The sequence below is a fragment of the Stegostoma tigrinum genome, chromosome 7, assembly GCF_030684315.1.
Source record: "Stegostoma tigrinum isolate sSteTig4 chromosome 7, sSteTig4.hap1, whole genome shotgun sequence".
Lineage (NCBI taxonomy): Eukaryota > Metazoa > Chordata > Chondrichthyes > Orectolobiformes > Stegostomatidae > Stegostoma > Stegostoma tigrinum.
In genome coordinates, this window is record NC_081360.1 from 44751943 (window position 1) to 44778947 (window position 27005).

The following is a 27005-nucleotide window of genomic DNA, read 5'->3' on the forward strand; positions in this document are numbered from 1 at the left end:
GAATTCAATCAAAAAAAAAATCCAGAAGTAACGGTCTAACAATGACTGTGAAACTGATGTCGATTGTTGTAAATTTTCAAGGTGTGATGCTACATTTTGTATCCTACTTTGTATCGTTCAACAGAAGTTCTATGCAAAATGTCAGAAAATAAACTAATGTGCACAGCCTGTAAGCACATTTACTTTCACTGCTGTTTTCATTGAGCCTCTAAACAAACACATATGAGCATTTATTTCTGTTGTTGCTCAGAAACAATCACATGCAAAATGAACTCTCATTTACACATTCCATAGTACATTCAGAAATGCTTCAGAATGAACATAATTTCTTCATCAAGTAGATTAAGAAAATTAAAATAAAATCAATCAATAACTGCTTACCTTATTTTAAGTTGGCCTAGTTTTCAATTAAATCCTGTAAATCAACAAGGAAAGGGAATCAACACCTTTATATCAACATTTAATATGCAGAACATGACACCAGTGAGTAAAGACAGAATGTTAGTGTCATTTGTTTTAATAGATATCCCTTTTACTGAACTTAAACAGTAAAATCAAATTGTTTAGAAATGGAAGATCATGAATGCATTTACTTCTATGGTAATAACTATTAATGATCGTATCAAAGTAAACAAATCACATCTATGTGATTGTGACTAAGTAAATTTTGCCTCCTCATCCTCTTTCAATGTTTTTCTACTGTCATCTGGCCATTGGGATTTCTTTCAATTCTCTTCCTTCTCCTGCTGCATTGTCTCTGGTGAACCCCAAGGATCAATCTTTTTCCTCTTCCTCTTTCCATTCCACATGTTGTCCCTTGGTGACATCATGCAAAGTTACAGGGTTGGTTTCACATGCACATCTGGTGCTCTACAACCTCTCAATTTCTCCATCATCGCTAAATTATCAGACTACTTATCCAAGAAGTAGTATTAGATAAACAAAAATTTCCTCAATTTAATGCTGGGAAGACTGAAGCTATTGTTTTCATCCCCAATCTAAATTCCATTCTCTATCAATTACATCCTGCTTCCTGACAACAGTCTGAGATTAACCTAGTTGGTTTGCAACCTTGATGTCACATTATCCCAAGATGAGATTCCATCTTCCTTTCTGTGCCATCATTAAGACCACCTATTTTTGTCTATATTATATTGCTTGACTTTACCCCTGTCTCAAATCATCTGTTGCCGAAACCTCCTCCATGCCTTTGTTAGCTCAACCTCCAACGACTCCAATGTTCTCCTGGCTGGTCTCCCACATTCTATCTGTTATAAACCCGAGATCATCCAAAACTCAACCACACATCTGTTAACTCTTAGTAAGTCTCATTTCCCTATCAAACTGTGCTCACAGACCTATAGTGGTCCCCAGTCAAGCAGCATGTTGATTCAGCAGCTCAATATGCTTTATTGCATTAAAGATGCATGAACAAAACTTAAGCACAATGACTTGGTCCAGGATTTTGACTTTTCCTAAAGGGATTGAGTTTTCAGTGCAATTTGCAAGCTGCAAAGGAGAATGTTTGAAGTGTGGGCATGGAGTTGGAGCAATTAGAATACCTATCTTAGTACCCAATAGGACAGACCAACTCCCAACATTGTTTAAAGCCCCCAAAAACAGATCCCTCACCCCACAATACACTCCCATGCCATTTCAGATTGTCATGCCACCTCCACTTGCTTTACCACCCCAATCCTTTTAAATTGCTCACATAAACCATTGTCCCCTCACACCGCATGCATCATCTGATCCCCATAAAACATCAATGAGCCACCTGATGCCAAGCAGCTGTATCATACATGACCACTCATCCAGTATGTACCATGTACAGTTTTTGCTAAACTGTAGTAATGGGAATTATTTTTAAATTACTGCGACAAAAAATAAACCACAATCATGATCAAGGCAAACATGCTGTTTACAAAACACATGCCAGCACACAGACAGTGTTTGGGAGGAAGTACAACGTTCCTGTGATCCTACTAATTCTGTGTGTTTCCAACCACTGAAGAAGTACATATGCATTCTGTACCCAAGGCCTCCTGACCATTTAAAAGGCCACATGAAAATGGTGTAGATTAGGAAGACAGAGGAAAATTTTTCTTTGCCGGGAAAACAACTTTAGTTCAAAGTTTTGCAACCCAAATCATACCTTCAATACGAGGTGAAAATCTGAACCAGGACTTAGGTGCTGTAGCAAAAGACATCAATAAGGATCAATAAAAAAAGTCAGATTTTAGTACAAACATCACGAATACATTACCTTCCAAGATAACAAGGTGTAGAGCTGGATGAACACAGCAGGCCAAGCAGAATCATAGGAGCAGGAAGGCTGACATTTCAGGCCTAGACCCTTCGTCACAAATGGGGGGTGGGGAGAGAGTTCTGAAATAAACAGGGAGAGAGGGGAAGGTGGATCGAAGACGGACAGAGGAGAAGATAAGTGGAGAGGAGACAAGACAATTCAAAGAGGCGGGGATGGAGCCAGTAAAGGTGAGCGCAGGTGGGGAGGCAGGGAGGAGATAGGTCAGTCCAGGGAGGAGGGAGAGGGCAAGGGGGCAGGATGTGGTTAGTCGGGAGGAAATGGGGGTATGGCTTGAGGTGGGAGGAGGGGATAGGTGAGAGGAAGATCAGGTTCGAGAGGCAGGGACGAGCAGGACTGGTTTTGGGATGCGGTCGGGGGAGGGGAAGATTTTGAAACTTTCCTTTTGGCTTCTGCTGTCAAGATCCCAGATCCTTTCTTTTCTTCTAATTTAGTGATTGTAATGTAATCCCAAAGCTCTAAACAGGCATGCTGACGGAGTACTTGGATGTGCTCATTATTGTTCATTCTTGTCTTTTTGATATCCATCATAGTCAGCAGACTAACTTCTGAAGAATGCAAGGCAGAAACAAGTAGATAGCTTCTGAATTTTTAATCACAGTTTGCAGTGCCTCTCCTATGGCATTACTTTAATTAATCTTTTGCTCCATGTTTGATTAATCTAAGGCTTTTGACATGCAAGTTTAACTTCTGTGATACATACTTTTAGAAATTATTTTTTATTTTCTACAGCTGCAAAAGTTAGAATAATGTATTTTTTAAACTTGATTCATCAATTTTACTTTGTTGCACCATCATTCTTCAGGATAAATTGAAATTAAATACTTTGTAGTAGATTAGACAGTGGCATTTGTGCCATTTGCATTCCATTTTAAACTGTGCAAATTGATGAAATAATCATCACTTTTTCTGGTTTGCTGGTCTGGGATCTATGTGGAACGAGTTTAGTGAGTTTCAATCCAGCTTGCAGTGAGTATGAGCATAGCATAATATTACACCTAATTTGGTAACTAATTATCTTCAAGAGACCAGTGGACAAAAGATGAAGAGTTAGCACTTCGCTGGATGGGAGAGGTGAGGAAGCTTGATTCTGTATCTTACGTCCAGACAATTTCCACCGTGATATTGTTTAAGTAATAAGGATGACAAGTGTATTGAAGTTCTTCTATAGGTGGTATTCATGACTGGGACATGTTCCTTTCCTAACTCAGTTTACATTCAAATTCCATGTTCAGCTGGGTCATGCAACACATAGGGGCGATGGCAGGGGGGGCGGGGGGGGGGGGGGGGTGGAAGATGAGGAAACTACAACAAAAGAAGATCAAATGGAAAAGAATGAGTAAATTTTAACAATGTGAAGAAGGTTCTGACAAAAGGTCGTCAACCTTAGATGTTAATTCTCATTTGACTCCACGTGTTGCCATGTCCTGCTCAGTATTTCCAGCATTTTTGTTTCTTAATGCAGGTATAGAAAATATAAACTAATTTTCTTCTGTATTATGGTGAGAACAGTGTTTGTACCCCCCAATTTAGATAATTTAACATTTTTTAAAAAAAATTCCAAGATTCGGAAAGGTGAAAGGTTTGACAAAAAAATGCACAGATAAGCAGATGTTTATAATGTTACACCATTGCATAGTGACCTGAATACTTTAAAATTAATCATTAAAATCCAACATTCAACAAAAGAATCTCCCAAGTTTAGGCTTGGACAGAGGAAATAATTGCTGTCACAACTCTGAGCACCAATTCCAATGATTAGAAACATAACAGGTGTCCTTCAATTTGAGACAGAATGATGGGAATGCATCCTCAAAGTTCTACCAAACCAAGAATTTTGTGCGCCAGTACATACTTGTGGTGACGTTCATAATTAGTTAAATATTTACTGGCTTATAACAATAATTCAACTGTTGCCACAAGGAATAATATCATGGCTGCTAAGCCATGGTGAATGGACTTCTGATTTCATCTACACAAGATGCCATTTTAGGACTTTTACTGGTGCTTTAGGAATAGAATTCTAAAAAAGTTCTTCCATTATTCTTTACAGGTGACTTCTATTTTTGTGTGTTAAACCTGTGCATTCACTAAGTATTTGCCAGTTTTAAAGCTTAGAACATGTATGGCATATTAAGCGTATCACTTGCTGGTAGACACCTTGTATTTAAGGGCAATGGGAAAGCGAACAGGAGTTTCACTGCACTTGAAGCACCAACTCAGTTGAACAGCACTTGTCAGACGGAGGATGAACTAGAGATAGCCTAAATGTATAGTAACTATAACACAGGTGGAACTGAAAGTCACAGGTGCGAGAAAGAACAAAGAAAATTACAGCACAGGAACAGGCCCTTCGGCCCTCCAAGCCTGCAGTGACATGCTGCCCATCACAACTAAAAGCCCCGACCCTTCCGGGGACCGTACCTCTCTATTCGCATTCTATTCATGCATTTGTCAACACGCCCTTTAGAAGTCACAAGAGTATCAGCTTCCACCAGCTCCTCAAGCAGTGTATTCCTGGCACTCACCACCCTCTATGTAAACAATTTGCCTCGTACATCACCTTTAAACCTTGTCCCTTGTACCTTAAACATATGCCCCTGAGTAACTGACTCTGCCACCCTGGGAGAAAGTTTCTGACTGTGCATTCTGTCCATGCCCTTCATTATCTTGTAAACCTCTATCAGGTCGCCCCTCAACCTCTGTCATTCTAGTAAGAACAACCTAAGTTTCTCCAACTGCACCTCCCAGTCGCAACCCATTTCCACTCCCCCTCCCATTTAGATGACATGTCCATCATGGGCCTCCTGCAGTGCCACAATGATGCCACCCGAAGGTTACAGGAACAGCAACTCATATTCCGCTTGGGAACCCTGCAGCCTCATGGTATCAATGTGGACTTCACCAGTTTCAAAATCTCCCCTTCCCCCACCGCATCCCTAAACCAGCCCAGTTCGTCCCCTCCCCCCACCGCACCACACAACCAGCCCAGCTCTTCCCCTCCACCCACTGCATCCCAAAACCAGTCCAGCCTATCTCTGCCTCCCTAACCTGTTCTTCCTCTCACCCATCCCTTCCTCCCACCCCAAGCCGCACCTCCATCTCCTACCTACTAACCTCATCCCACCTCCTTGACCTGTCCGTCTTCCCTGGACTGACCTATCCCCTCACTACCTCCCCACCTATACTCTCCTCTCCACCTATCTTCTTTTCTCTCCATCTTCGGTCCGCCTCCCCCCCCCCCCCCCTCTATTTATTCCAGAACCCTCACCCCGTCCCCCTCTCTGATGAAGGGTCTAGGCCCGAAACGTCAGCTTTTGTGCTCCTGAGATGCTGCTGGGCCTGCTGTGTTCCACCAGCCTCACATTTCATTATCTAAGTTTCTCTAATCTCTCTACATAGAGAATGCCCTCCAGACCGGGCAACATCCTTGTAAACAGGGCTTTAAACTAGAAGGTGGGAGGGGAAGGGAATGGTGAAACTAGCCCCGGGGGAAACAAAGCAGCAAGTTAACATCTCTAGTGGTGGATTCAACTAAGTGGAAGAATATGAAAGAAATGACAGGGAAGGGAAATTCAGGAGAGGTTATTAAAGTCTCCAGCACAGATACAAATAGGACAGAGTCTCTGGAAAAGGCTAGCAATCAAACACTGGAAAAACAAATGAAAAAAAAAAGAGGGATAGTTAATACAAGATTGAAGATGTTATATCTGAATGCACACAGTATAACGAATAAAGGTACATGAGCTTGTGGCGCAGATTGAAACCGGCAGGTATGATGTGGTAGGCATCACGGAGACGTGGTTGCGAGAGGATCAAGATTGGGAACTGAATATCCAAAAAAGATAGGCAGGTGGTCAAGGGGCTGAGGCTTTGCTATTAGTGAGAAATGAAATTAAATCAATAGGAAGAAACAAAGTAGGGTCAGATGGAGTAGAATGTGTGGGTAGAATTGATGAACCGCAAAAGGTAAAAGAACCATAGTTAGGGTTGTTGTCAGGCCTCCGAACAGTAGTCAGGAGCTGGGGCGCAAGATACACCAGGAGATAGAAAAGGGTGTGTAAGAAAGGCAAAGTCCCAGAGATCATTGGAGATTTCAATATGCAGGTGGACTGGGAAAATCATGTTGGTAGTGGATTGCAAGAAAGTTTGTGGAATGTCTACAAGATGGCTTTTTGGAGCAGCTTATGGTGGAGCCCACAAGGAAACAGGCAATACTGAATTTGGTGTTGTGAATGAGGCAGACTTGACGAGGGAGCTTGTGGGTAAAGGAACCCTTAGCAGGCAGTGATCATAAGATGATAGAATTTACTATGCAATTTGAGAGGGAGAAGATAGAATCAGAGGTAATGGTATTACAGCTGAATAAAGGTGACTACAGAGGTATGAGGGAGGAGCTGGGCAGAATTGACTGGAAGAGGAACCTAGCCGGAAAGATAGTGGAACAGCAGTGGCAGGAATTTCTGGGATTAATTCAGGAAAAGCAGCAAAAATTCATCCTTAGGAAAAAGAAGCATGGTACAGGGATGATAAGGCAACCGTGGCTGACTAAGTCAGGGATAGCACAAAAACAAAAGACAAAACATATAATGTGGCAAAATGCAGTGGGAAGCCAGAGGACTGGGAAGCTTACAAAGACCAACAGAGGGCAACAAAGAAAGAAGTAAGGAGGGAAAAGATTAAATATGAGGGTAAGCTAGCCAGTAACATAAATGGAGGCTGTAAGAGTTTCTTTAGGTATATAAAGGGCAAAATTGACGCAACAAAGTGGAAATTGGACAACTGGAAAATGATAGTGGAGATATGGTACTGGGGAACAAGGAAATGGGTGAGGAACTGAATAATTACTTCACGTCAAGTCTTCACGGTGGAAGACGCGAGTAATATCCCAAAAATTCAATAGAGTTAGGGGGCAGTGCTGAGTATGGTGGCCACCACCAAGGAAAAAGGTGCTAGTAAAACTGATCGGCCTGAAGGTGGACAAATCACTTGGACCAGATGGACCACACCCCAGAGTTCTAAAGGAGAAAGCTGAAGAGATAGTGGAAACATTAGTGGTAGTCTTTCAGGAATCACTAGTGTCAAGGAGGGTCCCAGAGGACTGGAAAATCACTAATGCTGACACCCGTGTTTTAAAAGTCGGAAAATGACAGGCCAATTAGCCTCACCTCAGTTGTGGGTAAGATTTCGGAGTCCGTTGTAAAGGATGAGATTGCCGAATATTAAGAAGTATATAGTGATGTAGGGCAAAGTCATGCCGATAAATCTGCCAGAATTCTTTGAGGAAGTAACGACCAGGGTAGACCAAGGAGAGCCAATGGATGCTATCTACCTGGACTTCAAAAAGGCCTCTGATAAGGTGCCACATAGGAGGCTGTTGAGTAAGATAAGGGCCAATGGTGTTAGGGGAAAGATGCTAGCATGGATAGAAGATTGGCTGTTTGGCAGAAAGCAGACAGTAGAGATAAAGGAATCATCCTGATGTGGCAAGGCTGCAGAAGGGTGAGGAGAGTGGGCAAAGAAGTGGCAGATGGAGTAGAACATGGGAAAGCATGGGGTCATGCACTTTGGTAAGAAGAATAAAAGCATGGGCTATTTTCTAAATGGGGAGAAAATTCAGAAGTCTGAAGTGCAAACAGACTTGGGAGTTCTAGTCCAGGATTCTCCCAAGGTAAACTTGGAGGTTGAGTCAGTTGTCAGGAAAGCAAATGCAATGTTGGCATTTATTTTGAGAGGACTTGAATATAAAAGCAGAGATGTACTACTGAGGCTTTATAAGGCTCTGGTCAGACCACATTTGGAGTATTGTGTGCAATTTTGGGCCCCACATCTCAGGAAGGATGTACTGACCCTGGAGCAGTTTCAGAGGAGGTTCACAAAAATGGTCTCAGGAATGGAAAGCTTAACATATGAGGAACGTTTGAGGACTCGGGGACTATACTCATTGGAGTTTAGACGGATGATGGGGAATACTGAATGGCCTGGACAAAGTGGATGTTGGGAAGGTAGGAGAGTCTAGGACCTGAAGGCACAGCCTTAGAGGAAGACCTTTTGGAATGGAGATAAGGAGAAACTACTTCAGCCAGAGGGTGGTGAATCTATGGAATTCACTGCCACAGAAGGCTGTGGAGGCCAGGTCACGAAGTACATTTAAGACTGAGATAGATAGGTTTTTGATTATCAAGTGGATCAAAAGTTACCAGGAGACAGCAGAGAATGGGGTTGAGGAACTTATCAGCCATGATTGAATGGTGGAGCAGACTCGGTCAGCCAAATGGCCTAATTTCTACCACTATGTCTTATGATCTTAAATCTTTTCTGTGCTCTCTCCAAAGCCACATCCTTCTGTAGTGTGGTGGCCAGAATTTAACACAATATTCCAAATGCGGCCTAACTAAGGTTCTATAAAGCTGCAAAATTACATGCCAATTTTTAAACTCAATGCCCTGGCCAATGAAGGCAAGCATGCCGTATGCCTTGTTGACGACCTTTTCCACGTGCGTTGCCACTTTCAGTGACCTATGTACCTATATACCCAGATCCCTCCGCATATCAGTACTCTTAAGGGTTCTGCCATTTACTATATATTTTCTATCTGGATTAGATCTTGCAAAATGCATTACCTCACATTTTTCTGGATTAAATTCCATCTACCATCTCCCTGCCTGAGTCACCAATCGATCTATATACTGCCATATCCTTTGACGGTCCTCATCGCTATCCACAATTCCACCAACCTTTGTGTCATCGGCAAACTTACTAATCAGACCAATTACATATCCTCCAAATCATTTATATATATTACAAATAGAAACAGTCCCAACACTGATCCCTGAGGAACACCACTAGTCACAGCCCTCCATTCAGAAATACACCCTACCACTGCTACCCTCTGTCATCTATGACTGAGCCAGTTCTTTTTTACAAGCTCACATCTGACTCCATGCGACTCTAGCTTCTGTATCAGCCTATCATGAGGGATCTTGTCAAAAACCTTACTGAAGTCCAGGTAGAAAACATCCACTGCCCTACCCTCAATCACCTTCGTCACTTGCCCAAAAAACGCAATCAAGTTAGTGAGACACGACTTCCCCTTCACAAAACAATGCTGCCTCTCGCTAATATGCCCATTGATTTCCAAGTGGGAGTAAATCCTTTACTGACAAGAATCCTCTCCAATAATAACTGACATAAGGCTCAGTTACCTGTAATTAGCTGGATTATCCTTGCCACCATTCTTGAACAAAGGAGCAACACGGGCTATTCTCCTCTCCTGTAGCCAGTGAGGAAACAAACATTTCTCTCAAAACCTCAGCAATTTCCTCCCTTGTCTCTCTCAGTATTCTGGGGGATATCCCATCAGGCCCTGGGGACTTTTCTACCTCAATGTTTTTCAAGACCTCTCATACCTCCTCCCTTTTGATCTCAAGATGACCCAAACCACCTACACACCCTTCCTTCATCATCCACCAAATCCTTCTCTATGATGAATACTCATGCAAAGTGCTCATTTAGTACATCATCCATTTCCTTTGGCTCCACGCATAAATTCCCTTCCCTGTCTTTGAGTGGGCCAACCCTCTCCGTGACTACCTTCTTGCTCTTTATATACGTATAAAAAGCCTTGAGATTTTCCTTAATCCTGTTGACCAATTACATTCATGACCCCTTTTAGCGCTCCTGACTCCTTGCTTAAGTTTCTTTTGACTTGCCTTCTATTCCTGATTTTTGAAGGATGAGATTGTACTTTTGTTGCAGAGGACCTGGATGCTGAGCATGAGGACGGTGATCACTGTAAGAGGCTGGTGAACAGAAACCAAGAAATTCTAAGAGCACTGGGAAGCGAACTAGTGTTTTTGTACAATTGCTCAACTTGAAGTGAATCCACTTCTAACTTGTATCAGGGCTTAATGCAGAGGAATAGTTTCATTTCTGTTTTTCCTTCCAAAGTCGATCATCTCATACTTCTTCATATTGTATTCCATGTAACAAATTTTCGCCCATTATTTGGACTCTCCAAAAACGGCAATATATATCCAGGTCAGGATGATGTGTGACTTAGAGGAGAACTTGCAAGTGATGGTGTAACTATTGTATCTATTGTCTTTTTTCAACTAGGTGACAGAGGTCTCAGGTTCGGAAGGTACCTGGAGACTCTTGGTGAGTTATTGCGGTGCATCTTGCAGATGGTACATACAGTATCACTGTGTGTTGATGGCGATAAAACTGACAAGGTGCTGAACAAGAGGCTGTTAAATAGATCCCATGGTGCAGGGGCAAACACTGGCATGGATGGAAGGTCAGGTGATTGGCAAAAGACAGAGTGGGGATAAAGGGGTCTTTCTCAGAATGGCAGCCAGTGACTAATAGAGTTCTGTAGGGGTTCAGGTTAGGGCTACAACTATACATGAACAATCTAGACAAAGAACTGACGGCATTGTTGCGAAGTTTGCAGATGACACAAAGATAAATGGAGGGATAGGTGGTATGGAGAAAGGTTGGGAGGGTAGGTGGAGGAGGCCGAAGAATCACATGGACAGGTTAGGAAAGTATGCAAAGAAGTGGTAGATTGAATTCAAAGTGGAAAACTGAGAGGTTAGGCACTTTGGTAAAAAGAATAGAGGCACAGATTATTTTCTAAGTAGGGAAAGGCTGCAGAGAAATGAAAGCATTAAGGGGCTTAGGAGATAACAAGGTGTGGAGCTGGATGAACACAGCAGGCCAAGGAGCTTCTTAGGAGCACAAAAGCTGACATTTCAGGCCTAGACCCTTCGTCACAAACAGGGGATGGGAAGAGAGTTCTGAAATAAATAGGGAGAGAGGGGGAGGCAGATCGAAGATGGATAGAGGAGAAGATAGGTGGAGAGGAGACAGGCAAGTTAAAGGGGCGGGGATAGAGCCTGTAGAGACTAGGTAGGGAGGGGATAGGTCAGTCCAGGGAGGATGGACAGGTCGAGGGGGCAGGATGAGGTTAGTAGGTAGGAAATGGAGGTGTAGCTTGAGGTGGGAGGGGGGGACAGGTTAGGGAGGCGGGGACAAGCTGGGCTGGTTTTGGGATGCAGTAGGGGGAGGGGCGATTTTGAAGCTTGTGAAATCCACATAGATACCATTGGGATGGAAGGTTCCCAGGCAGGATATGAGTTGTTGTTCCTGCAACCTTCGGGTGGCATTGTTGTTCATCCTGGGCATCCTGCAGTGCCACATGTCATCCAAGGAATGAGAGGGGGAGTTGAAATGGTTCGTGACTGGGAGGTACAGTAGTTTATTGCGAACCGAGCGTAGGTGTTCTGCAAAGTGGTCCCCAAGCCTCCGCTTGATTTCCCCGATGTAGAGGGTACCCATGCACATGGGCCAAAGCTATGCCCGCCTCTTTGTAGGTTACGTGGAACAGTCCCTTTTCCATACCTACATGGGCCTTAAACACCACCTCTTCCTCCATTACATTGATAACTGTATCGGCGCCGCCTCGTGCTCCCAAGAGGAGTTTGAACAGTTCCTCCACTTCAACACCTTCCACCCCAACCTCAAGTTCACCTGGAACATCTCCAACGCATCCCTCACCTTCCTGGACCTTTGTCTCCATCTCAGGCAACTACCTAGAAACTGATATCCATTTCAAGCCCAACGACATCCACAGATACGTAGAATACACCTCCTCCCACCCACCCTCCTGCAAAAATTCCATCCCTTATTCCCAATTCCTTCGCCTCTGCCGCATCTGCTCCCACTTCCCGCAACTCATCCCTCACACCCCGTCCCCGCTATAACCGCCAAAAGAAAATCCCCCTAGTCCTCACATACCACCCCACCAACCTCCGCATACAATGCATCATCCTCCAACACTTCTGCCATCTACAATCTGACCCCACCACCAAAGACATTTTTCCGTCTCTACCCTTGTCTGCTTTCTGGAGAGACTACTCTCTCCGGGACTCCCTTGTCCACTCCACACTCCCCTCCAACCCGACCACACCCGGCACCTTCCCCTGCAACTGCAGGAAGTGCTACACTTGCCCCCACACCTCCTCCCTCACCCACATCCCAGGCCACAAGAAGACTTTCAACATCAAGCAGATGTTCACCTGCACATCTGTCAACGTGGTATACTGCATCCACTGTGGCTTCCTGTACATCGGGGAAACCAAGCAGAGTCTTGGGGACCTACGCTCGGTTCGCAATAAGCTACTACACCTCCCAGTCGCGGACCTTTTCAACTCCCCCTCACATTCCTTAGATGACATGTCCATCCTGGTTCTCCTGCAGTGCCATAATGATGCCACCTGAAGGTTGTAGGAACGACAACTTATTCCGTTTGGGAACCCTGCAGCCTAATGGTATCGATGTGGATTTCACAAGCTTCAAAATCTCCCCTCCCCTCCCCCCACTGCATCCCCAAACCAGCCCAGCTCGTCCCTGCATCCCTAACTGGTTCTTCCTCTCACCTATTCCCTCCTCCCACCTCAAGCCACATCTCCATTTCCTACCTACTAACCTCATCCCGCCCCCTTGACCTGTCTGTCCACCCTGGACTGACCTATCCCCTACCCACCTATACTCACCGCTACAGGCTCTATCCCCGCCCCTTTACCTTGTCAGTCTCCTCTCCATCTATCTTCTCCTCTATCCATCTTCGATCTGCCTCCCCCTCTCTCCATCCCCCGTTTCTGATGAAGGCCCGAAATGTCAGCTTTTGTGCTGCTAAGATGCTGCTTGGCCTGCTGTGTTCATGCAGCTCCACACTTTGTTATCTCAGATTCTTCAGCATCTGCAATTCCCGTTATCTCTGACACAAAAGGGACTTAGGAGTCCTCATTTATTTGATTCTCATAAGGTTAACTTACAGGTTGAGTTAGCCATTAGGAAGGCAAAGGCAATGTCAGTATTCATTTCAAATGTGCTAGAATACAATGGTCGCGATGTCCTGGCTGAGGCTTTATAAAGCTCAGAATCAGCATTTGGAATACTGTCAGCTGTTTTGGACCCCATATATAAGGATAGATGTGCTGGCTTTGAAGGGGTTCCAGAGGAAGTTTACAAGAACAAACCTGAGGATGAAGTGCTTGTCATAGGAAAGGTGGTTGAGGACACTGGGTCTGTATTAAATAGAGTTTAGAAAGATGCGGGGGGTGGGGGGGGGAAAAGAGGGAATCTCATTGAAACTTACAGAATATTGAGAAGTCTGGATACATTGGATGTAGAGAGAATGCTTCCACTAGTAGCAGAGACTAGGATCTGAGGGCACAGCCTCAGTGAAGAGATGACCCTTCAGTACAGAGATGAGGGGGGATTTCTTCACCCAATGCATGGTGAATCTGTGGAACTTAGTGCTGAAGAAGACTGTGGAGCCACATCATTGAGTGTACTTAAGACAGGGATAGATAGGTTCTTCATCAGCAAGGTGATCAAGGGTTATGGAGAGAAGGCAACACAAAGGCACTGAAAAACATTTCAGTCTTAATTGAATGATGGCGCAGACTCATTGGGCCAAATGGCTTATTTCTGCCCTTATATCTTATATATGTAGAAGGTGATAGTGGGGTGTCACTCAACAGGCAGCTGTGTCCTGGATGATGTCAGGCACTGAGTGTGTTTTTGGGTCTGCACTCATCCAGGCAAGTGTGAAGTATTCTATCACACTCTCTAGGCTTGTACCTGGTAGAGGATACATAAATAAGGCAGTGGCAGTGGTGTAGTGGCAATGTCGCTGGACTGACAAATGGCAAATTATGTTCATACCAAACATGTTAGGCAATAACCATTTCTGACAAGAGAGAGACAAGAGTGACATTTAAAGGCACTACCATCACTGAATTCTGCATTATGAACATTCTGAGGTTATCACCAACCAGAAGCAGAACTGGTCTAACTATATTAATACAGGAATTACAAGGGCACGTTAGAGTAATCCAGAAGCCCAGACTGATATTCTGAGGACACGGGTGAAATTTGAATTCAATAAGTTTAAAATAAAACAAAAGCCAGATGAATGACAAACGTGTCAAAACCCGTTTGGTTCACTAATATCCTTTAGAGAAGGAAATCAGCCATCCTCGCCCAGTCTGGCCTACGTGCGAGTCCAGACGCCCAGCAATATGACTGACACTTCTGGGCAATTAATGCAGTCTAACCAGTGGTGCTGATAATACCATTAGTGAATTAATTAAGTGGAAGATAATAAAAGCGACAGGTGGTGAGTGACTTGCTTCCAGATTTCAAACCTCTGGCCTGTTCTTGCAACCTGTGTATTAGTATGGCGAGTCCAATTCAGCTTATGGTCAATGGTAACCTTCAGGACGTTCATCATGTGGGATTCAGTGATGGTAACTGTAGTGATTGGAACAACGTCGACCAGGAGGACCTCACAGAATATGAGTTCCCTGACCGGGGCTGTTAATTTGATCCAATCAGGGAACCCTGGTTGACAGATAAGAACAGGAGTATCTAGGGAAAATTAAGCACTACTCCTGTGAAGCAGTAGTGTGGGGCTAACTTAAAAAATTATCAACAGGGGATTTACAATCTCCTCAGTTCAGGGGACTGACTCTGACCTAGCTGGCCACAGCCAGCGTACTGTGCAGAAGGAAATAAAGGGTGACTTGGTGACTGGATACTGGCTTTTGTGCAGTTTAAAAAGAAGAACATGAGTGTTAGACATCCTGTTCACTCTGGGAGCTGGATCAGTGTCAAGGACTCTCCATATGTAAATAACAGGTGATTTAGTGAGGTGATTCTGGTCTTTGTGCAATTATTTCAGTAGTAATAAGTAAAAAGTATGCTCCTGAAGAAATTCACTCACAAACAGACATCTTTGAATTGGGACAAGCATTTCTGGCTCATGCTGTTATTTGGAAAGATTGACTCGTTCAATCCTGCCATCGAAGACTGAGCCCAGTGTGAGGAACGAATGCATTATTTTATCTGGGCAAATGGCATTGGGGCAGATAAAAAGCCTAACTTTCCCTGAGGTACCAGATTAGAGTTGACAGATTTAGTTAAGGAACATTTAAATCCCAAGCCGCCTCTAATTCTGAGATGTCATTGATTTTACTTGGCAATTCAAGAATGAAGGGAGTCCAAATCAAGATCTTTGGCTAGGTTAAGACAACTGGAAGAGGCATGTGACTTTGGTTTAACTCTTAAATGAGATGTTAAGAGGCCATCTGGTATGTGGAATTAATAATGTAACCATGCAAAAATGCCTACTAGCTGACGCCCAACTGGCCTTCAAATAGGCACAACAACTAGCTTTATCATTGGAAATCGCAGCAAATGGGGCACATGAGTTGCAAGGTATTCCGATGGATGTGGACACCCTCGCCAGTCCATCCTAGCTTGCAGAATACCATTTGAGTGAAGGCAATTGCATAACTCCACTCAGAACATCCTAAACAGAGGGACCATTGCCACAACAACCTGTTTTAAAAAAAAAGCCAAGCCTCAGCCAAATGGTTAATATTTTCTTCAGGAGCCAGGCTGGCAAACAACCGAAGTTGCTGTCAGCATGCAGACTCAAGACAGTAAGAGTGTCCCACTTGACCGAAACTGAGCAAATGAACTCATAGGCTGGTACCCAGGAGAATGCACACCTTGGAAAGCCCACCTATATCTGGTTTGAAACAGTTAAATTGCTTAGCAACATCCAAATCAGAACCAATCAAAATAAGTGTCTGGTTAAATGGTCACCCAGTTCTAACTGAGGTCAACACCAGTGGAGCTGTTTCAGTGATTGCAGATCCAGTCTTTAGCAGAATTTGCTCTGGACTCCAACACTTAAGCTTGCACAAGACCTTAACAGACTCAGAACTCATACTGGGGAACCTTTACAGACTAAGGGTACAACTTCAGGTCTGGTCTCTTATGTGGAGCAGCTGGTTCAGTTACCAGTGATTGTAGTACAAGGCTCGGGCCCAAGCTTGATAAAGGTGAAACTGGTTGAGAAGGATTCACTTACATTGGCTCGACATTTTCGATTAGAAAATGACTGCCTGAGTGAAGTCATAATTAAATACTTGGGTGTTTTTCAGTCTAGGGCCTATCAAAGGTTGCTGCCAGATGCTGGCTGATCCAGGGTTTCCAAAGTGAAGATGTTAATGAGAAGTTGTGTCTGGTGGCCAGGATTGGATGTAGCCACAGCTGCTTTGGTAGTCTGGGCACAGCACTACCAATGAGGACAAAAATTACTACCAGCAGCTACCCCATATTCGTGGGAATGGTCAGAAAAACCCTGGACTCAGTGACACGTCAACTATGCAGGTCCTCTCGTTGGCTCAACGTTCTTGGATATTGTGGAAGCCTACTCAAAGTGGCTGGATGCGCATAGAGTTCAGTCATCAAACACAGAGATAGAAAAGCTGCATGCATCTTTTGAAGTACATGAAATTCTGGAAATGTTGGTCACAGATAACACACCATCACTTAACAGAAGGGAATTTGAGTATTTCCCAATGTCAAATGCCATTTGACTTTAAAGGACAGCTCTATACCATCCCATCATTCAATGGTCGAGCAGAAAGAGCAGTCTAAATTTTGAAGGCGGGGGAAAAGACACAGCCTACAGCTTCAATAGATGCCAAACTGTCCTGATCCTATTTGATTACAGGTCGGCCCTGACAGCCACCAACCACCCCCCTCCACCGTCCCCAACTCAAGTACAGGAATAGTTCCAGCAGAGTTGCTAATATGGTGAAGATTGCTCCCCAGATTAAATCTGATCTTTCCGAACCCAGGAAGGATGGGGTGGAACAGCATCACAAATACCAATGCCATTCACAAGAGTGCGCTAAGCGGGACAGACGGTTTATTTCAGGGTACGATGTTTGGTACAAGAACAACGAGAACTGCCCTACCTAGATAAAAGGCACAGTCGATGCAAGGTCAGGTCCCATGATGTACAAGATCCAGGTAGGTGTGACAGTCCTGAATGAACATGTGGACTTTATGAAAGCTGCGAACTTGCAAATGGTGTTTGGCAAAATGTGCCCACATCCTTGATAGTCCTTCCGACTATCCTGGAACCCATGGGTTCTCCTTCTCCATCAAGCCTTGAAGATATCTCGGAATCCAAGTTGAACACAGTGGGAGGAGAATGTATTTCTTCCAAGATGCTCCGGGCACAAGAGGCAAGCTATTGTACATTACACAGCCCATAATCAAAGGCAGAGTTGGAGGAACACGACCTGATGCTAAACCACCCCAGGAGGAGTGACAAAAAATAAAATAATTGGCCTATGTCCCCAGACTCAGAGGGGGAGGGACTTGCTGACTGTAACGAGGTCAGTCAAGTGGAACTCAGAATATGAATTCCCTGATTGGGGCTGTTAATCTGGTCTAATCATGGAACCCTGGCTGACAGATATAAAGAGGCGTGTCAGAAGTTCTGTTCACTCTGACAGCTGGCTCTGAAGGAGCTGGATCAATATCAAGGACTTTCCATACGTAAATAAAAGGGTGATTTGGTGACAGGGTACTAGCCTCCGTGGAGTTGTTTCAGAAATGCCATTAAACATCAATATTGTCTCTTGTTAGAGATGATCTTTGCCTGGCACATAAGTGGCAATTAATGTTCATGCCAAATGTCAGCCCAAATCTGGATGTTGTCCAGGTCTTGCTGCATGTGGACAGGGCTGTTTCATCACCTGAGGAGTCACAAATATGCTGAACCTTCTGCAATCGTAAGTAAACATCCTCACTTTGACTTCATGGTAGAGGACACTATGCAGTGTTATAGTTCTGCTGGAACAACATGACTAAGGAAAGCAGCTTATGCTGAAATAGCTTTCAGTTCTGTTGCCAAGGCCCTTAGGTTATGGAGTATTCATAGCCTTCAGTTGTTTCTTAGAATCACGGAGTGAATTGAATTGGCTCAGACTAGATCTGTGATTCTGGGGACTTCATGAGGAGTCCAAGATGGATTATCTATTTGACCTCCACTGGCAGAAGATAGATACTGATCTTTCAGTTTTGATATTTGTACGCATGTGCTGGGTTTCCTCAACATTTAAGTTGGGATATTTAAGGAACCAAATCCCCTGTTACCTAATCAGCTGTCTTCCATCATTCGGGACTGGATATGGAGGACTGTAAAGTTTAGATCTGATCTAATTGCTATAGGATTGCTTAGTCCTTTCTAAAACAGAGGCAGGAAGAATGTGAGGGCAGTGGGGAGTGGTGAGAGTGTGAAGAGGAGGAGGGTATTGACAGTGAGGAACAGAGAGTGAGTGTGAAGGAGGGTATAAGAGAGACAATAGGAGAGAAAGCTAGCCACCAGGACACACGAACGTCAACTAGCCACAAAAAGACATGATCCACTATCATTAGCATCCTTACATACAGATGAGGAAGGACACCACTTTGATTGGGACAACACATCCATCCTAGGACAAGCCAAACAGAGATACGCACGAGAATTCCTAGAAGTGTGGCATTCCAACTGGAACTCCATCAACAAACACATTGGCTCCAAATCAATCTACCATCCTCTGAGAAAAAGAACAGGAAATGACATCACCAACCCAAGGAAACCTAAACAGATAAACAGAAAGAGGGACATAACACCAGCGCTTCACCGATGTTACCTAGAATGGTGACGAAATGTCTGAAAACGAGCCTTCCAGCTCAGCGAGCAAACTCACATCCAGAACCTCAACCTGAGCTACAAATATTCTCAAAACTCGCTAGAGACAATATTGGATACGGAGAGTGTGCGTGCACAGGAAAGGAGTAAGGACCCACACAAGTGATGGAGTATTGAAAAGTAGTGTACACGATAGTGGAACAGGGAAGGAATATGCAAACCGGGAGAATGAGTGACATTGGATATACCATCTTCTCCTTCTGCCTCCGAAAACCATCCAAAAGGCTGGTTGGGAGTAGAGAAAAACCCAAGATAAAAAGCAACTTGTTTCCAACCATCACTTCATATGAATTCCACTGAGGCTGAAACAGGGTGTTTACCACCAGAGTTGAACACACTGTTAGTGTCAGTTAAGTCCAACTGCTTAACTTAACCCCAGGACCCATCGGTTTCCTTGGTGATCAGGTCTTTGGACCTAGTCTGCTTGTCTCTCACTCCTCTTCTTAATCAAAAAGGCAAGAATGGGTTTTATTAATTAAGTCTTCTATTTGGCACTTCTTAATGTTCATTCTGCTCTTTATAAAGCAGCTGAGAAAAGTGAATGTTTTTGTTTCAACTCCAAACAAAGTTGCTGGAAAAGCTCAGCAGGTCTGACAGCATCTGCGAAGGACAGTTAACGTTTCAGGGCTGGTGACCCTTCCTCAGAACTGGCTTTTATTTACTTAACGTTGAAATCCAGTCTGCATTCAGGATTATATTTAGAAGCCATTTAACTTTCAATGTTAACAGTTAAGGCATTCCTTTTGGTCATTAAAACTATTGACAACTATGTAAAAATGTTATGCTTTCCTGTCCTGACTTGCTATCATGTCTCTGGAGTATCCTTTGCCACCATTCAGGATATACGAAATGCTTACATCCACAATTTCTTGCATTTTCTACTGTGTCATTGATTTCAGTTTGAAGGAACTATTTTTGCGGTTCTAACCACACATCGTGTACTTTCAACATCAAAATAGTGACTTCTGGAGAAGAAAGATCAGTAAATTATGTTTCTTTACAAATACATTGTGCTACAGATGTCATCATAATCATTTTGAGCCTTTTCTCAAGTCAGTACTTTATCAAAATATATTATAAAGCATTTCTTTATGCTAGAGTGCTGTTATCAGCAAGCCACCCAGCTCCACCAACAGAAAATAAGTGTCCAATTGGCTGAAACCAGCAGTAACGCCTGCTAAATGTGTAAATAAGCATAAAATGAGGCTTGAATCACCGAAACTGGTCATTGTGATAATTCTGTCACCATAAATGATTGGGAAATGACATGCTAGAGTTGGGTATAGTAAATGAGGGTGAGATGGGGGTAAATCAAAGAACTGAGTGCTGCCATTTCTGGCATATGGGTGAATTCATACAACTGGAAACAAAGAGCTCCTGATGGGAGAGATGACAATGAATAACACCATAGCACTGAAATTCCAGAGGAAGCCTACCAATCTTGTGCAATTCCAGCAGAACCTCAAAGCTACATATTCGGTCACTTTTTTTGACCATTGTCCACCGGAGTTACAGAAGATTGGTAGATACCTGTAGAATTTCAAGCCCTATATGTATAGTTGCCCCAGATTATGTTGAGTCTTCCACTGAAACAGCTCGAATAAGTTTATAACCAATTAGAGAGGCTAACAAGAATGTGGTTGATCTCTTCATTGTATGCACAAATCCAAAAATGCACATTCTAAAATGGGCATGATTTTGTTTTCTGTGGCAACGCAATATAGAAAGATAGGAAATCTTCATCAGAAACGTGCAGACAGCATTAAGGCTAAAGAAGAAAAACACAAGTAGGAAGATGGAAGCATTACAGTCACTGCTAAACGTTTTCTATCCTTCCTAAAATAAGACCTCAAAACCAAAAATAAAACTTAAAGTTCCAATTAGCTGAACTGTTTCTAGTGAATATACTATCATTTCTCAATTCAAGGGCTTATTTGTTCTCAGGCTCCCCAGTTTACAATCTATTAAATACTCACATGTCACACTTTGGGAATGGGAAATGCCAATCTAATCAATTCTCTGATATGAAATACATTCTAGCTTCCCAACATTTACAAGAACTAAAGCGTGTTGAAGACAGAAACATATTGTTCCGTGCAATAAGATTACCTATCTTGTCTATGAGCTCACAGCCAGTCCACACACTGATATTACACCAACCTGACCATCGATTTGTCAGTATGTTAATCCCAATTAAATCAGTTGATAGCTGACCCAAGCAGAAAATGAATTCAGTTTTTCTGTAACTAAAATTAATATGATATCTTTGTAATGGTTTCAAAATTTTATTGGTAGGTACTTAACATATATTTTGCTTAGCTTCAATTCAATACGAATGGAATAAACTCTCAAAAACTGTCCTACTGATCCAAATGGTCCATGCCACTACTTATGAGCTAAATGCACCTTGATTCATCATTTTCATCTAATTCTATCAGCATATTCTGGTGTGAAATGTCTGCAAACCATGCTTTGAGTGCTCTGTTGTTTATGACATGTTTGAGATCAATCTGTCGTGGCTTTATTTCTTCTTTCAAAAGGGAAGCGGGCAATGAGAGACATATTGTGACATCCATGCAGTTGCGCAGGGAGGGGGAATGTTAGAAATTGGCAGATATGAAACAATTCTAAAAACTGTAATGGGGAGAAAAAAATATCACACAGGAAATAACTCGTGTGCTTTTAGCGAGAAGAATGAGTACACTAAATGTTGAAGGTCTATCAACAGGAAATCAGAACCCGAATAACATTCAACATTACAGTGAAGGAAGATTTCATCTCAAATTCTCATATTTAGCCATCAAACACCAGAATCAGCCTAAAAATTGGTGTCAAATTAGTGAGGTTGATGATGCTCAGTTTCTCACATGCAAAACCCACAGCAACTTTATGCAAGAGCAGAAGTGCAATCTAATGTGGAAATCCAAAAGCTGTTATCCAAGATCTACCATTATGGCCACAGCTCTTTTTAAATTGGCTAAGGATCCTTTTCATATCATAATTGTTAATAAATTCTATTTTTCTGTCTCTCTTTCTGGATTTGATGTGACATTGAAATTGACCTACTACAGTCACAGATTCATACGGTACAGAACAGGCACTTTGGTTCAACTCGTCCACACAGACCAGACATCCCAATGTGACCTAGTCCCATCTGCCAGCATTTGGCTCATATCTAAACCCTTCCTGTTCATATACCCATTCAGATACCTTTCAAATATGGTAACTGTACCCACTTGCATCACTTTCTCTGCCAGCTCCTTCTATAAATACAACACCCTCTACATGAAAAACTTAACCCCCAGGACCTTTTTAATTCTTTCTCACCATTGCAATTTCTAGCTCACATCTTGGGGTGTTCATTTTTCAATCCTTTAGTCTAACTGCACATCCTTAAACACAAAAGGAAGTCAGTTTGCTCAGTTGGCTGGATGGCTTGTTAACAACATGATCAGCATGGTTTGGATTTCCATGAGGTTACCATGAAAGACTCTCCTCAACTTCTCCATGCCTCTGAGGCATAATGACCCTCAGGTTAAACTGCCACTAGATGAGTCTCCCTCTCTCTCACACACACACACAGCAGCCCTATGGTTTGGTAAGGCTATGGGAACATGTACCTTAGCCACAGTATTGTCGTGCCTGTTCACTCAGATCTCAGATGTCTTGTAGAGGACACTACTTTACTTCCTTAAACTTGTCTGGAATAACACCAAATAGTAATAATATTTAATTAACACATGAAAATGATAAATCTAACCACAGCATCTATTATTTGTTAGCCTATAACATTTTATAGGCCATGATCTAAAGAGGCTTGAAATGGGCCAAACAACGTTTTCAGAAACTTAACTTCTCTTGTTAGATAGGAAGATGGGTAGAACATTATGTTTACAAATTCTGAGGCTTTGGTGAAAACCAGTTGAGATCAATGTTACAAATGCCCCCCGAAATATGAAATTTTAATATTCAATTGTCTATGCTAATTCAAAATCCACACTGGAGCTAATGTACTGAAATCCTTCATCTCTACTTTTCACCCTAAACCATCCAGTATTTTTCCAACATTCTGCTACTTGCCATTTCTATATGACTGACTGATGCCATTTGAACTGCATCACTGCAGTTATGGAGGCTTGGCTGAAAGAGGGACAGGACTGGCAGCTCAATGTCCCAGGATAAGAAACAAACAAGAGGCAAAAGTAGACACTGGGCCGCTCCAAATTGATGCTGGAAAGCTAGTGATGGGAGATAAGGAAATAGCTGAAGAACTTAATAAGTACTTTGCGTCAGTCTTCACGGTGGAAGACATGAATAGTATGCCAACAATTAGGAAGAATCAGGGGGCAGAGTTGAGTACGGTAGGCATTACAAGAGAAAGAGTGTTAGAAAAGCTAAAAAGGTCTAAAAATTGATAAATCTCCTGGCCCCGATGGGCTACATCCTAGAGTTCCGAGGGAGGTGGCTGAGGAAATAATGGAGGCTTTGGTTGTGATCTTTCAAAAGTCCCTGGAGTCTGGGAAAGTCCCAAATGATTGAAAAATTGCTGTTGTAACCCCCTTGTTTAAGAAAGGATCAAGGCAAAAGATAGAAAATTACAGGCCGATTAGGCTAAAGTTTCAGTGGGAGAGCATTTCAGGAGCAACGATCATAATACTGAGAGTTTTAAGTTACTCACGGACAGGGATAACAGCAGTCCTCGGGTGAAGGTGTTAAATTGGGGGAAGGTAATATCAGGCAGTAACTGTAGAGTGTTGATTGGAGGTGACTGTTTGAGGACAAAACCACACTCGACATATGGGAGTGTTTCAAACAGCAGCTGATAAGAGTTCAGGAGCGACACGTTCCCACAAGAATGAAGCAGAGGTATAGCAAGTTTTGTGAACCTTGGATGACCAGGGATGTTATGACCTTAGTCAAAAAGGAAAAAGAAGCATGTATAAGGTCTAGTAGGATGGGAACTGACAAAGCCCTTGAAGTACATAAGGACAGTAGTAAAGAACTTAAGCAAGGAAAGGGTCCATAAGACCACAAGATATAGGAGTGGAAGTAAGGCCATTCGGCCCGTCAAGTCCACGCTGCCATTTAAATCATGGCTGATGGGCATTTCAACTCCACTTCCTTGCACTCTCCCTGTAGCCCTTGATTCCTTGAGAGATCAAGAATTTATCGATCTTTGCCTTGAAGGCATCCAACGTCCCGGCCTCCACTGCACTCCGTGGCAATGAATTCCACGGGCCCACCACTCTCTGGCTGAAGAAGTGTCTCCTCATTTCTGTCTTAAATTTACCCCCTCTAATTCTAAGGCTGTGTCTACGGGTCCTGGTCTACCCGGCTAACAGAAACAACTTCCCAGCGTCCAACCTTTCTAAGCCATACATTATCTTGTAAGTTTCTATTAGATCTCCCCTCAACCTTCTAAACTCTAATGAATACACTAATGAAAAGTCATTAGCAAACAGGATTAAAAAGGAGAATCTCAAGGCTTTTCATACATATAATGAAAAGCAAGGGGGTAGCCAGGGAAAGGGTTGGCCCACTCAAGGACAGGGAGGGAATCTATGTGTAGAGCCAAATGAGCTAAGTGATGTCCTAAACAAATACTTTGTATCATAGTCACCAAAAAGGAATTGGTGGAGGATGATCTTAGGGAAAGGAATCTCAAACTTCTAAGCCAAGTTGCTATTAAAAAGGAAGGAGGTGTTATGCGTCTGAAGAAGTATTAAGATAGATAAGTCGTGATAACAAAAAGTGTGGAGCTGGATGAACACAGCAGGCCAAGCAGTGGCCTGCTGTGTTCATCCAGCTCCACACTTTGTTATCTTGGATTCTCCAGCTTCTGCAGTTCCCATTATCTCTGATCACAAGATAGATAAGTCCCCTGGGGACTTGACAGGAGGCAAAAGAACAAATTGCTGGAGCACCGAGATGTCTTTGTATCTTCTTTGGCCACAGATGAGGTCCCAGAGAACTGGAGAATAGTTAATGTTATCCCATTGTTTTAAAAAGGGTAAGAAGGATAATCCAGGAAATTATAGGCCTGTGAGCCTCATGTCAGTGGTCAGGAAATCATTGGAAAAGATTATCAGGGACATGACCGATACGCATTTAAAAGCAAACAAACAGTTTGATTAGTGGTGGACAGCATGGTACTGTGTGGGGGTGGTCGTACCTAACTAACTTGATCAAGTTTTTTGAGGGGATGACAAAGATGATTGCCGAGGGAAAAGCGGTTGATGTTGTCTACAAGGACTTCAGTAAAGCCTTTGACAAAGATTCTCATGGCAGACTGGTACAAAAAGTGAAGTAACATGGTATTGGGGTGAGCTGGGCAAGATAGATACAGAACTGGCTTAGTCATAGCAGTCAGAGGTAGCAGTTGAAGGATGTTTTTCAGAATGGAAGGCTGTGACTAGTGGTGTTCCACAGGGTTAGTGCTGGAGTTCTGCAGTTCGTGATCTAAATAAGTGGTTTGGAGGAAAACATAGCTGGTTTTGTTAGTAGGCTTGCGGACGATACAAAGACTGGTGGAGTTGGGATAGAAAGCAGGGCTGTCAAAGGATACAGATCAGTTGGAGGCATGGACAGAAAACTTGCAGATGGTGTTTAATCTGGACAAATATGTTAGATGATGCATTTTGTAACATCAAGTGCAGGTGGAAACTATGCAGTGAATGGCAGAACTCTTTGGTGTACTGATATGCAGAGAGATCTACGTGAGCAGGTCCACAGATCACTGAACGTGGCAACACAGGTAGATAAAAACAAAGAACAAAGAATAAAGAACAACAACACAGGATCAGGCCCTTCGGCCCTCTAAACCTGCACTAACACATTTTGCTCTTCCACACTAAAACTTGCTTAGCGCTGATCACTGTGGAACACAATCACAACGTTTCATTCTGACAATCATCCTTCCACCACTATCCTTTGTCTCCTATGACCAAGCCAGTTCTCTATCCGTCTTGCCAACTCACCCTGATACCATGTGACTTTACCTTTTGTACCAGTCTGCCATAAGGGAACTTGTTGAAGGCTTTATTAAAGTCCATATCCACATCAACCACATTTCCCTCATCAGTCATCTTCATCACGTCCTCAAAAAATTCGATTAAGTTACTGAGGTACAACCTGCCCCATTTGAGGCTTTTCCCTAGGGTGGAGGAGTCAATTACTCGGAGACACAGGTTCAAGGTGCGGGGGGGGGGGGGGGGGGGGGTGTTGTTTAAAAGTAGATTTATGAGGCACATACTTCACACAAAGGGTGGTGTGTGCCTGGAATGGGCTGCCAGAAAAGGTAGTGGAAGCAGGCACAATAGCAGAATTCAAGAAACACCCGGATGAATACATGAATAGCAAGGGAATAGTGGGATGTGGATCACGTAAGAGAAGCCAGTTTTAATATGCAAGGGCAAAAGGGGCCTGTTCCTATGCTATATTGTTTTTGGCTCTTTAATTTTCTCTCCTTTAGTGTTGCCCCTCGCTGAAGATACAGAAAGTAGTAGTAAAAATCTAACATTTACTTTCTCAAATCCTTTTCTGATTTGCTATCTAACTGCTTCTCAATTTCTCTTTTCCACTGACTTTGGACCGAATCGTTCTGTGCTGAGTCCTAACAATATATTAATGCCTGCTAACATCTATTGAATCTATGTCACACCTTTTCAATATTGGCCATCAAAACACTACACATTACTCCTAAGTTTAATCTAAGAATTGTATACAAATACATTATCGCCACTTCATCCTTGTATTCAGTGTGTACATATATAAAATAAAATCAAAATCCCATCTGGTCTTTGACAGTTTCTTCTGTCTGCACACTTGCTTTTGAAAAAAATTATACGTGCACATCCAAATCTCCATTCTTATATGCTGCTGGGAATTTTATAATTTAGCGTACATTTCCGTTCTCCATCACTGTACTTTCTGTAGCTGTAATGTGAAGTCAGTAAATTTTAAACATTTTATCCTTTATGTTCATGCTCCTAAAGTGTGGGAATAAGAACGCTTTACCCAAATCTCTTAGGCATGCTGTTACATATA

The 27005-nt window shown here is 42.9% G+C and overlaps 1 protein-coding gene across 5 annotated transcripts in view; it reads right to left on the reverse strand.

Moving 5' to 3' along the window:
- rbm45 (RNA binding motif protein 45) overlaps window positions 1–27005 on the reverse strand; it is a 95021-nt gene that overhangs the window by 16097 nt on the left and 51919 nt on the right. For 2 of the 5 annotated variants that reach the window (XR_009445939.1, XR_009445938.1), the window contains exon 11: window positions 382–2874. The gene's annotated coding sequence lies outside the window, so the exon portion shown is untranslated. The remainder of the gene's footprint in view (window positions 1–381; window positions 2875–27005) is intronic. The other 3 variants (XR_009445940.1, XR_009445941.1, XR_007247883.2) reach the window with 3 other exon arrangements.